The sequence below is a fragment of the Eutrema salsugineum genome, unplaced genomic scaffold (genome assembly GCF_000478725.1).
Source record: "Eutrema salsugineum unplaced genomic scaffold, Eutsalg1_0 scaffold_26, whole genome shotgun sequence".
In the NCBI taxonomy this organism is placed as follows: Eukaryota; Viridiplantae; Streptophyta; class Magnoliopsida; order Brassicales; family Brassicaceae; genus Eutrema; species Eutrema salsugineum.
In genome coordinates, this window is record NW_006256783.1 from 281437 (window position 1) to 291712 (window position 10276).

A 10276-nucleotide genomic window follows, 5' to 3' on the forward strand; every position below is an offset into this window, starting at 1 on the left:
GATATAATCAAGCAATCAACAAGCATAATGCATCAAGCCTAGTAAGTGACCAAACAATCTCTCAACCAAGAAGACTGAATCTTACACAGAAAGACATAGCAAGCAATCACATGATCTCAAACATTTCAACTTAGAACTCTAATCTAGACTAATCCTCTCATGAAGGCATTAATCTCTACACTAATCCACTTTCAAACCAAATTCCCATTTGTGAAATATGAACTAATGAGCATTAAGAAACAGTTCTAATATGTCATTTATGCAATTAACAAACATTCCCATGGCATTAATGCATAAACCCTTAGTTAGCTTTCATTCAGGCATTTCATCAAACACCTTATGGGTGGAGATTTGCCTAAGCTCTAGACCAGAGTGATGTGCAAAGATCTAGCATTAGGAACAGCTAACTAAGGAAATGAAATGAGAATCTAGTCCCTAAGCATCATAAATCAAACATCTAAGCACCCTAATCTACACACCTAGAAGCTTAAAAGATGACTACTCACTAATCATGAAGAACACATCTAATCTTTTGCAAGAGATGATGTTAACCATGATTAGAAGCAGAAATGAGATGATCAGATGATAAGAAACAGCTTTAAGATGATTAAATCTGCTAGATATCTCTTGATCAAACTCGTTTTTACACTGAAAAGGAAAGAAAACAAGAGAGAAACTAAGTAGAAGATAAGATGCTCATAGGGTTTTTTCCAAAAAAAGTATTTATACTAAGTGTTATGGACCGGGTCAGCCCGGAACAAACCGGGTACTGACCCGGCTTTGGTGGGTAAAGATGAGGTTTGCCACGGTCTAGCAGCTCTTGGTCAAGCCGTGGAAAGTGACCGTGTCAAGTCCCGAAGCTTCTGTTCTTGGATGAATCTTGGTGCCATGGGTTCCATTTGGTCGTGATGCATGGCCGTGTCAAGTCCCGAAGCTCTGATGGATCCCAAGTGTTGTCTTGCCACGGTCAAGTGTTGACCGTGGCATTCCACCGTGCCATCCTTACACTTAGCACAATTTCCACGCTCTTGGTGCTCGAAGGATAGGTGTGTGTCTATTCTTCCGGAACTCACGCCTCACAACTCCAAATGGAACGATTTCAACTGTTCTGGAAAAAGGACTCAATCATCTCAAATCTTGATGAAGAAACCCTCAGCGCTTGGGAAGTGGAAGGTTCCCCGGAGGGCCCATCTTTGCAGTACATTGACACGGTCAGAAAGAGGCTTCTAGACATGTGTCCATTCTGGAAACGTTATCTTCTTGCTCATGGCGTCAAATTGAATGATCTCAAACGTTCTAGAAAGAGGACTCAAATATTTAAAATCTTGATAACGGACCTGTAGACTGAATCGGTTTGGAAGTGCATCGTCCTTCGCAATCTTCGGAGCTCATCGGGTCAGTCCAAAACGGTAGCGAGACAGGCGTGCCTTCCGGTGAGCTTAACTCTCTACTCACGCCTCCAAATTCTATGATTCCACCTGGTCTGGAAACATCTTCTCCAAATTTTATGAAGCACCCAACAACTGAATCGGACCGGAAGGTTCCCCGGACAGGCGATCATTCAGGAGTATCAGATTGCTCCGGAATGGATGCGAGAGAGGTCCGTCTTCCGGTGACCGTATCTTTCAGCTCAGTGCTCCAAATGCCCTGATTCAACCTGTCCTGGGTTTGTGACTCAATTATCTCCAACGTTTCTGAAGACCCTGTAAGCTGGATCGGCCGGCAAGATCTTCCGGTGACCCGATTTCGGAAATGTATCTGCACCCAGGATTTTTGGCTGAGAGACTTGACCGCGGTACGTGTTTTTGGCCGAGAGAGCTACCCGCGGGAAGGATTTTGGCCGAGAATCTTCGGCCATCAGTACATCATTTTGCCGAGAAACCGAAAATTGCTCATTTTCACCATTTTTGATAATTTTAACTCCATTTCTTCATCTGAATCACAGCCTGCACTCCAAATAAACTCCATAAGCACTTGTTTAACACTCCAAAACATGCAAAACTCTCTTGGACCTAATGCAATCTGCTAAGTCCTAAAACAATGCCTAAAGACCTAAAATGCATGCAAATGAGACATGATTTGGACTAGAATATGTACATTAAATGATGCAATTTATGAATATATCAACTCCCCCACACTTATCCTTTGCTTGTCCTCAAGCAAAAAGAACAAATGAGAGAGAGAGGTTGAATGCATTGGGGGTTCATATTTCCTTTTTGAGAGAAGTGATCACAATGAGAATTCAAGTTCATACTCAATTATGCAATGCAAAGCCATACTCAGATATATATCAACTCAACAAGGAATCTCCACAAGTTCTTCTCTCTCTCAACTCTTTCACATTCATTGAGCTTTTATCAGATGAATCTAATGATGCAATGTTTAAACAAGCTGGCTTGGCTAGGGAGAGGCTATGAGATTAAAATGATCTCATCAGTGTTCAAGCGGGTTTATTGCAGCAAAGGGATCTCTCTATGAATGATCAAACTTTGGCAGAATGCTAAAGGTAAAAAGCAACCTATACATACAAGGGCAAAGACTCATCACACCCCACACTCTACTCAAAGCTTTCTCACTTGCTCAACCTCTCAAGAACCTCACTTTCCACACTCCTTTTCCTCTCACTAGGGGACTCACTTTTCATTTTCACACTCAAGTCTTGGAGTTCAAACTTTACATAGCTCTTTTTCAATTTCTTTGGTAACTTCTAGCCTCTTTTTCATTCTTTTTAAAACATTTGATCTCTTGGGCTTCTTTTCTTTTCTTTTCACTTAGAGGCTAGACTCTTTCTTTTCAAAACACTAGAGCTCACTTTCTTTGACTCAAAACTCCAAGACTGATTTCTTTTCTTTTTCTATCCCCTAGTTCTCACCATTCTCCTTTTATTTCCACTCATCTCTCCTATTTCCACTCACCAACAAGTATTCCCCCACACTTAGTTCTCACCAAATCTCTCAGCTCCTTGATGATGGAACTTAACACTCAATGAGACTTGCCCTTGTCGCTCTAAACCTAACACTTTCTGCTAAGTTTGATCCAAGGTGGCCTTTCAATTCACACACAAACATTGGCTTGAAAGAAGGAAGGGTTCAAGGTGAGGGAACTGATCCATGATGTAGATTCAGCTATTTGAGCTAAGGAAGAGGATGGTAAAAACAGGATTCTAGCTCAAATATGTATATAGGTATCCACAAGCTTATGCAAACAATGCATCACAAGATAATTTCAAGTCAAGTTCAAGGTTTTCACTTATTAGAGTTGAGTTCAATTCAAACTTGCTTCTCAGATTCAGATCATTTCAAGCTTTGCAAGCACAGAAATCATTTCACAAGAATATTTGGTCCAAATTTTCAAAGTGATGTACTCTCAAGGAAAAACTATCATTACTCCCTGCAAGATGCAACCTATATGATGCAACTAGACTCGATCCTAAAAAATGTGAATGCAACTAGAATGAACATTTTTTTGTGAAAATTTTCTGATTTTTATATGCATTTAGATGCAACTAGATGAGACTCAAAATGCAAAAGAGAAAATAAGAACAGAGAAAACATGATTAGTAGACACTAAACTCCTCCCCCACACTTAAATAACACAGTCCCCTGTGTTATAAAAGCATAAGAGAGAAGTGAAAGGCAAAAGCAAGAAAAAATGCAAAATGAAAAATTAAGAACTAGATGCGTATGTACAAAGAGTTTGGAGAGTTACCAGACTTGTTCACGATGGAATGGAGTAGTGGAATTTTTAAACTCAGGAGGCTAAACATCACTGGAGGTCCTAGTTTTGATGCTGCTCCTTGCACTGATCTGAACGTGTTTGTAGTGAGGGCTGGAGCTCGTTTTTGTGCATTGTTCCTCTTGCCACCCCCTGTTGCCACGCTCTGGAAGCTCCTCTGGACAGCCCGTCGCATTCTTTTGTTCTTCCTCTAACACATTGCCACGGCTTGGATGTGACCGTGGCAAAGAGACCATGGCAAAAGCCGAAGGTTCTGCTGCCTTAAAACATGTTGCCACGCCTTGAATCTACCTGTGGCATTCCTCCCGTGGCAAAAGCCGAATGGTGTTATATTCAAAATTCAACTTGCCACGGTTCAATTCTGGGCGTGGCCATCTCCCCATGGCAATCACCGAAGGTTGGCATCCAAGAAAAAGCCTCATGCCACGCCTGGGTCAAGCAGTGATTCATGGTCGTGGCAAACTGTGAACTTAGCCAAATTTTGCATTTCCTTGCATCTTGTCCACCATTCCTTGAGGCCAAAGAACACCAGGTCATCTGTAACCTGAACACACTCCACAAGACACATCAAAACATCCTAAAAACAGCAAAAGAAAGCATTAAAAAGAATATTTACAAAAGATAAGCTTGGGGTGTCTTCCAAGAGCACTTTGTTTTAAGTCACTAAGTTTGACTTTGAAAAACCTGTTTAGCTGGGGTGAGGTTGAGCACTGATGCTTTTCAGCACTTCAATGGTCCTGAGCAAGAAAGCTGAGTTGGTTTGCTGCCTTTGGGAACCATTAGACCGTTGTCCTTGAGATCCCATCTTGAGACCTTTGTCCACCAGCTCTTGAATACCATCTGGGTCTTTATCAAAGATGGCCTTTGTGAGACAAGCCCTCACTTCAGCAAACCGACCTGGTTTCCCATTGCAATCCAGCTTATACTTCAGAGAACCATCATCATCAACCCAAGGAGTGAGATCAAAGTCTTGAGAAGAAAGATCAGGTTTAATACTCTTGTCTTCTGATGCTGAGCCATCACTTTTGGTGTTAATCATCCTTAGATCACTAAGTGTAGGAGACCATGAGAGCAAGATGTCTTCTTCTCTGATCAATGGCTGTGCAGTCCCATCCTTGTAAACAGAGTTGGTGTGAGGTTCTTTTTCCATTTCCACAGCTGAGAGAGATTGGGATCCACCCAGAATTCCAGCACTGCCCATCATCTCAAATACCTTAGGCGGTTCTATCTCTTGGACAACTGATCCACAGAACTCAGCTAAAGGAGGTGTAACAGGGTAAAAGACATCCTTATCCACTTTTGAAAGAACCACTCTTTGAGTATCAAAGTCAATCATTGCACCAGTGGTGTTTAGAAATGAAGTTCCAAGCAATAGGGGGAGTTCTTTGGTCTGCTTCATCTTCATGATGACAAAATCAGTGGGAATTATGCATTCACCAACCTGTAGTGGATAGTTTTCCAGAAACCCATATGGTTTCTTGGAGTAGGAATCTCCAAAGGTGATAGAAGAAGGGTAGGACGTTATAGACTTGACCTTTAGCTTCTCCATCATGTCCTTAGACATTATGCTAACACTTGACCCTGAGTCACACAAAGCATTCTCCACTTTAAAGTTGCCAAGAGTGCAAGAGATGCTGAACTTCCCTGGATTACCTAGCTTTGGGAGGGAGGTGGGCTTCATCTGAGTTGATTCAGAGGTGGAGGCACTATCTGTTGGCTTTGCTTGACCAGTTGGCAGCTCCTTTGTTTCAATAGACACTGAATCATTCCCTTGCTAACAGAAAAAAACTGAACCGGCTGCCCCCACACTTTCATTCTCAATATCCTCATTGGGTTCATCTAAGAAGCCCATGAAATCCTCTATAATGGCATTCTCATCTACATGAGTTTGTGAAGGTTCACTAGAGACTTGACCATAGAGAAGGTCTTCTATTTCTTGCACAGCAGCTGAATGGTCATCATTGCAGTAGATGGCGTTGCAGTAATCTTTTGAGTTTTGAAGAGCTTTACCAGGAAGAGATACTTGTGGTTCAAAAATGCAGATGCCCTTGCTCTTTTTAATAGCCTTTATTTCAGCTCCTAGTGTTTCCAGGTCGGATACCATCTTTTGTTGTCCTATTAAGAGCTGTTGGAGAACAACATTGAAATCAGGACTTTGTTGAACAGGTGGTGGGGCAAAACCAGGAGGTGGTGGCCTTTGTTGCTGGAAGCTGAGTTGGTTATTGAAGCTATTCCCTTGATTCTGAACCGCTGGTTGCTGAAAACCCTGTTGACCTTGGGAGTTACCTTGGTACTGATTCTGTTGGACAAAGCTTTGAGGAGTGTATATTTGGTCTTGGGGTTGGCCACATTGTTGTATGACAAGTTCTGGTGTTTGTTGAAGTTGTTGTAACCATTGAACTTGTTTTGATTCCCAATGAAGTACAACTCCTCTTGAGAGAGACCCTCTTCATTGATATTTGTGAAACATCTCTTCTCCTCACTCACATAGTGTATAGGCTTTTGAGTGGCAGCTATGTCAAGCTTTATATTCAGCACTTTAAACTTCTCTTCCAGTCCTTGGTGTCTACCAGAATCTTCTCCTCTATAGCTTCTATCATAATCTTCCCTATAAGTGTCTTGGCTCATGGCTAAGTTCTCAACAAGTTCCATAGCTGCATTGATTTCTTTTGCCAAGAAATTTCCATTTGATGCTGTGTCCAACTGAATCCTGATCTTAGGAACAGCTCCTCTATATAAAGTGCTAAGGAGAGAGGCTTCTGAAAAGCCATGATGTGGACACTTATTTGTGTAGCTTCTAAACCTGTCCAAAGCTTCTCCAAAGATCTCATTAGAATGTTGAGTGAAGCTGGAAATCTGGTTCCTTAGCTTTGCAGTCCTTGAGCTTGAGAAGAACTTGGATAGGAAGGCAATCTTGCATTGCTCCCATGTGTGGATGGATCCTATTGGGAGGTTCTTTTCCCAATGATGTGCTTTATCTTCAAGGCTGAACGGAAACAATCTCAGTTTGAAGCTGTCTTCAGATACCCCATTGATCTTAGTGAGATCCCAAACTCTGTCAAACTGATCCAGATGCTCCAAGGGATCCTCTATAGGTAAGCCATGGAACTTCTGATTCTGAACCATATTGATCAAAGAGGCCTTCACCTCAAAGTTGTTGTTTTGGACAGGAGGTGGCCTGATTCCTGCTCCATACTGGTGTGCATAAGCTCGGTCATTCTCACCAACAAAGACTGGTTGAGGCAGATGACGTATGAGTGGGTTGGGTAAGGGTTGTGGCTGGTTAACTTGAGGTAGGTCTTGGTTCTGGTTACCATGAGCGTGTGCCTGATGGACGTGAGCCTGTTGAGCTAGAATTCCAATCCCATTACCAGCTCTTTGACCGTGATCAGCTTCTTGAGCCTGATGCTCATTCCCAACTTGCTGATTCATTCCGAACCTCTCCAAGTGAACAGCTCTTTCTCTTTGTCTTCTGGCTTGGCTTCTTGTGATCATAAACCTGAAAACAAAGACAGAGCTTGAAAGGTGATCAGTAAAACAAAAGAAACTTGATCTCAAAAACTATATCAGAAACCAATGCTAACAATCCGCACACAATATGGCAACAGCGCCAATTGATAACTAAGATTTTTCAGGTCTTAGATGGGTTATCAATCCCCTTGTCAAAGTTGTATAAGGCGTGTCAATCCATATGTGTGGTAGTTAGGCACTAGTTTATGTGATAAGCTCTTAAGTCAAGTGATCAAATATGAGTTTTGGTGTGAACAAAGTAACAAGAAAGCATAAAGCAAGAAACAAGCAAGCTATGATGAATGAACTAAACAAAGCAAGCAAACAAAACAAAGTGATGATGATTAAGCAAATGATAAAAGCTAAACCTCTAGATGTGATCATTGATTAGGGTGCTGTAGAAATTAATTCATGATGCTAAGAACAATAATGCAATGCAAGTTACTCTTAGTCTAGACTTCAAAAGCAGATTAATTCATTCCCATGACAATAATCCCTTTGCTAATCACTTAATCAAGTCTAACAACCATTAGATATAATCAAGCAATCAACAAGCATAATGCATCAAGCCTAGTAAGTGACCAAACAATCTCTCAACCAAGAAGACTGAATCTTACACAGAAAGACATAGCAAGCAATCACATGATCTCAAACATTTCAACTTAGAACTCTAATCTAGACTAATCCTCTCATGAAGGCATTAATCTCTACACTAATCCACTTTCAAACCAAATTCCCATTTGTGAAATATGAACTAATGAGCATTAAGAAACAGTTCTAATATGTCATTTATGCAATTAACAAACATTCCCATGGCATTAATGCATAAACCCTTAGTTAGCTTTCATTCAGGCATTTCATCAAACACCTTATGGGTGGAGATTTGCCTAAGCTCTAGACCAGAGTGATGTGCAAAGATCTAGCATTAGGAACAGCTAACTAAGGAAATGAAATGAGAATCTAGTCCCTAAGCATCATAAATCAAACATCTAAGCACCCTAATCTACACACCTAGAAGCTTAAAAGATGACTACTCACTAATCATGAAGAACACATCTAATCTTTTGCAAGAGATGATGTTAACCATGATTAGAAGCAGAAATGAGATGATCAGATTATAAGAAACAGCGTTAAGATGATTAAATCTGCTAGATATCTCTTGATCAAACTCGTTTTTACACTGAAAAGGAAAGAAAACAAGAGAGAAACTAAGTAGAAGATAAGATGCTCATAGGGTTTTTTCCAAAAAAACCGGGTACTGACCCGGATTTGGTGGGTAAAGATGAGGTTTGCCACGGTCTAGCAGCTCTTGGTCAAGCCGTGGCAAGTGACTGTGTCAAGTCCCGAAGCTTCTGTTCTTGGATGAATCTTGGTGCCACGGATTCCCTTTGGTCGTGATGCATGGCCGTGTCAAGTCCCGAAGCTCTGAATGATCCCAAGTGTTGTCTTGCCACGGTCAAGTGTAGACCGTGGTGTGGAAACCGTGTCAAACCCCGAAGGATTGCATCAAGTTCCACGGTCAGATGTGGATCGTGGCATTCCACCGTGCCATCCTTACACTACAATTTCCACGCTCTTGGTGCTCGAAGGATAGGTGTGTCTCTATTCTTCCGGAACTCACGCCTCACAACTCCAAATGGAACGATCTCAACTGTTCTGGAAAGAGGACTCAATTATCTCGAATCTTGATGAAGAAACCCTCAGCGCTTGGGAAGTGGAAGGTTCCCCGGAGGGCTCATCTTTGCAGTACATTGACACGCTCAGAAAGAGGCTTCTAGACATGTGTCTATTCCGGAAATGTTATCTTCTTGTTCATGGCTTCAAATTGAATGATCTTAAACGCTCTGGAAAGAAGACTCAAATATCTAAAATCTTGATGAAGGACCTGTAGACTGAATCGGTCTGGAAGTGCATCGTCCTTCGCAATCTTTGGAGCTCATCGGGTCAGTCCAAAACGGTAGCGAGATAGGCGTGCCTTCCGGTGAGCTTAACTCTCTACTCACGCCTCCAAATTCTATGATTCCATCTGGTATGGAAACATGATCCAATCTTCTCCACATTTGACGAAGCACCCGACAACTGAATCGGACCGGAAGGTTCCCCGGACAAGCGATCATTCAGGAGTATCAGATTGCTCCGGAATGGATGCGAGAGAGGTCTGTCTTCCAGAGACCGTATCTTTCAGATCAGTGCTCCAAATACCCTGATTCAACCTTTCCTGGGTTCGTGACTCAATTATCTCCAACTTTTTTGAAGACCTTGTAAGCTGAATCGGCCGGAAAGATCTTCCAGTGACGCGATTTTGGAAATGTATCTGCAGCCGGGATTTTTGGCCGAGAGACTTGACCGCGGTACGTGTTTTTGGCCGAGAGAGCTACCCGCGGGAAGGATTTTGGCCGAGAATCTTCGGCCATCAGTACATCATTTTGCCGAGAAACCCAAAATTGCTCCTTTTCACCATTTTTGATAATTTCAAGTCAATTTCTTCATCTGAATCACATCCTCCACTCCAAATAAACTCCAAAAGCACCTGTTTAACACTCCAAAGCATGCAAAACTCTCTTGGACCTAATGCAATCTGCTAAGTCCTAAAACAATGCCTAGAGACCTAAAATGCATGCAAATGAGACATGATTTAGACTAGAATATGTACATTAAATGATGCAATTTATGAATATATCAGGGATCCAATCCAGGTTGTTGGAATCATGCCTGAATGGTGATTCACATGTGCGGGGAGCTTCACACAGGTTGCAAAACTTTCAATCAAGATTAGGGTTTCTTCTTGGATGATTCATGCTTCAAAGAATCTGAAACTAGGGCAAGCAGAAGAAAGAATAAGCAGAAATTAAAAATTTAGGGTGTTTATGAGTTCGGTTTACTTCCTATGGCGTTTAGGCAGAAACTCGACATATATATAGCCTTCTGCGGTTGAACCTTCTTGGGTTAAACCTCCAGCGGCTACAGACTTACCCGGAAACGGTGCCAAAAACTTTGATGGGCATCAGGGTTGCTCGTCTTTGCAAGCCCG

The 10276-nt window shown here is 41.9% G+C and overlaps 1 non-coding gene across 1 annotated transcript; it reads left to right on the forward strand.

Annotated features, from left to right (window-relative positions):
- Positions 1-6499: 6499 nt before the first annotated feature.
- On the forward strand, positions 6500-6606 carry LOC112085974. The gene has a single exon (XR_002899223.1). It is a non-coding gene; the product is annotated as a small nucleolar RNA R71 (small nucleolar RNA).
- Positions 6607-10276: the final 3670 nt, after the last annotated feature.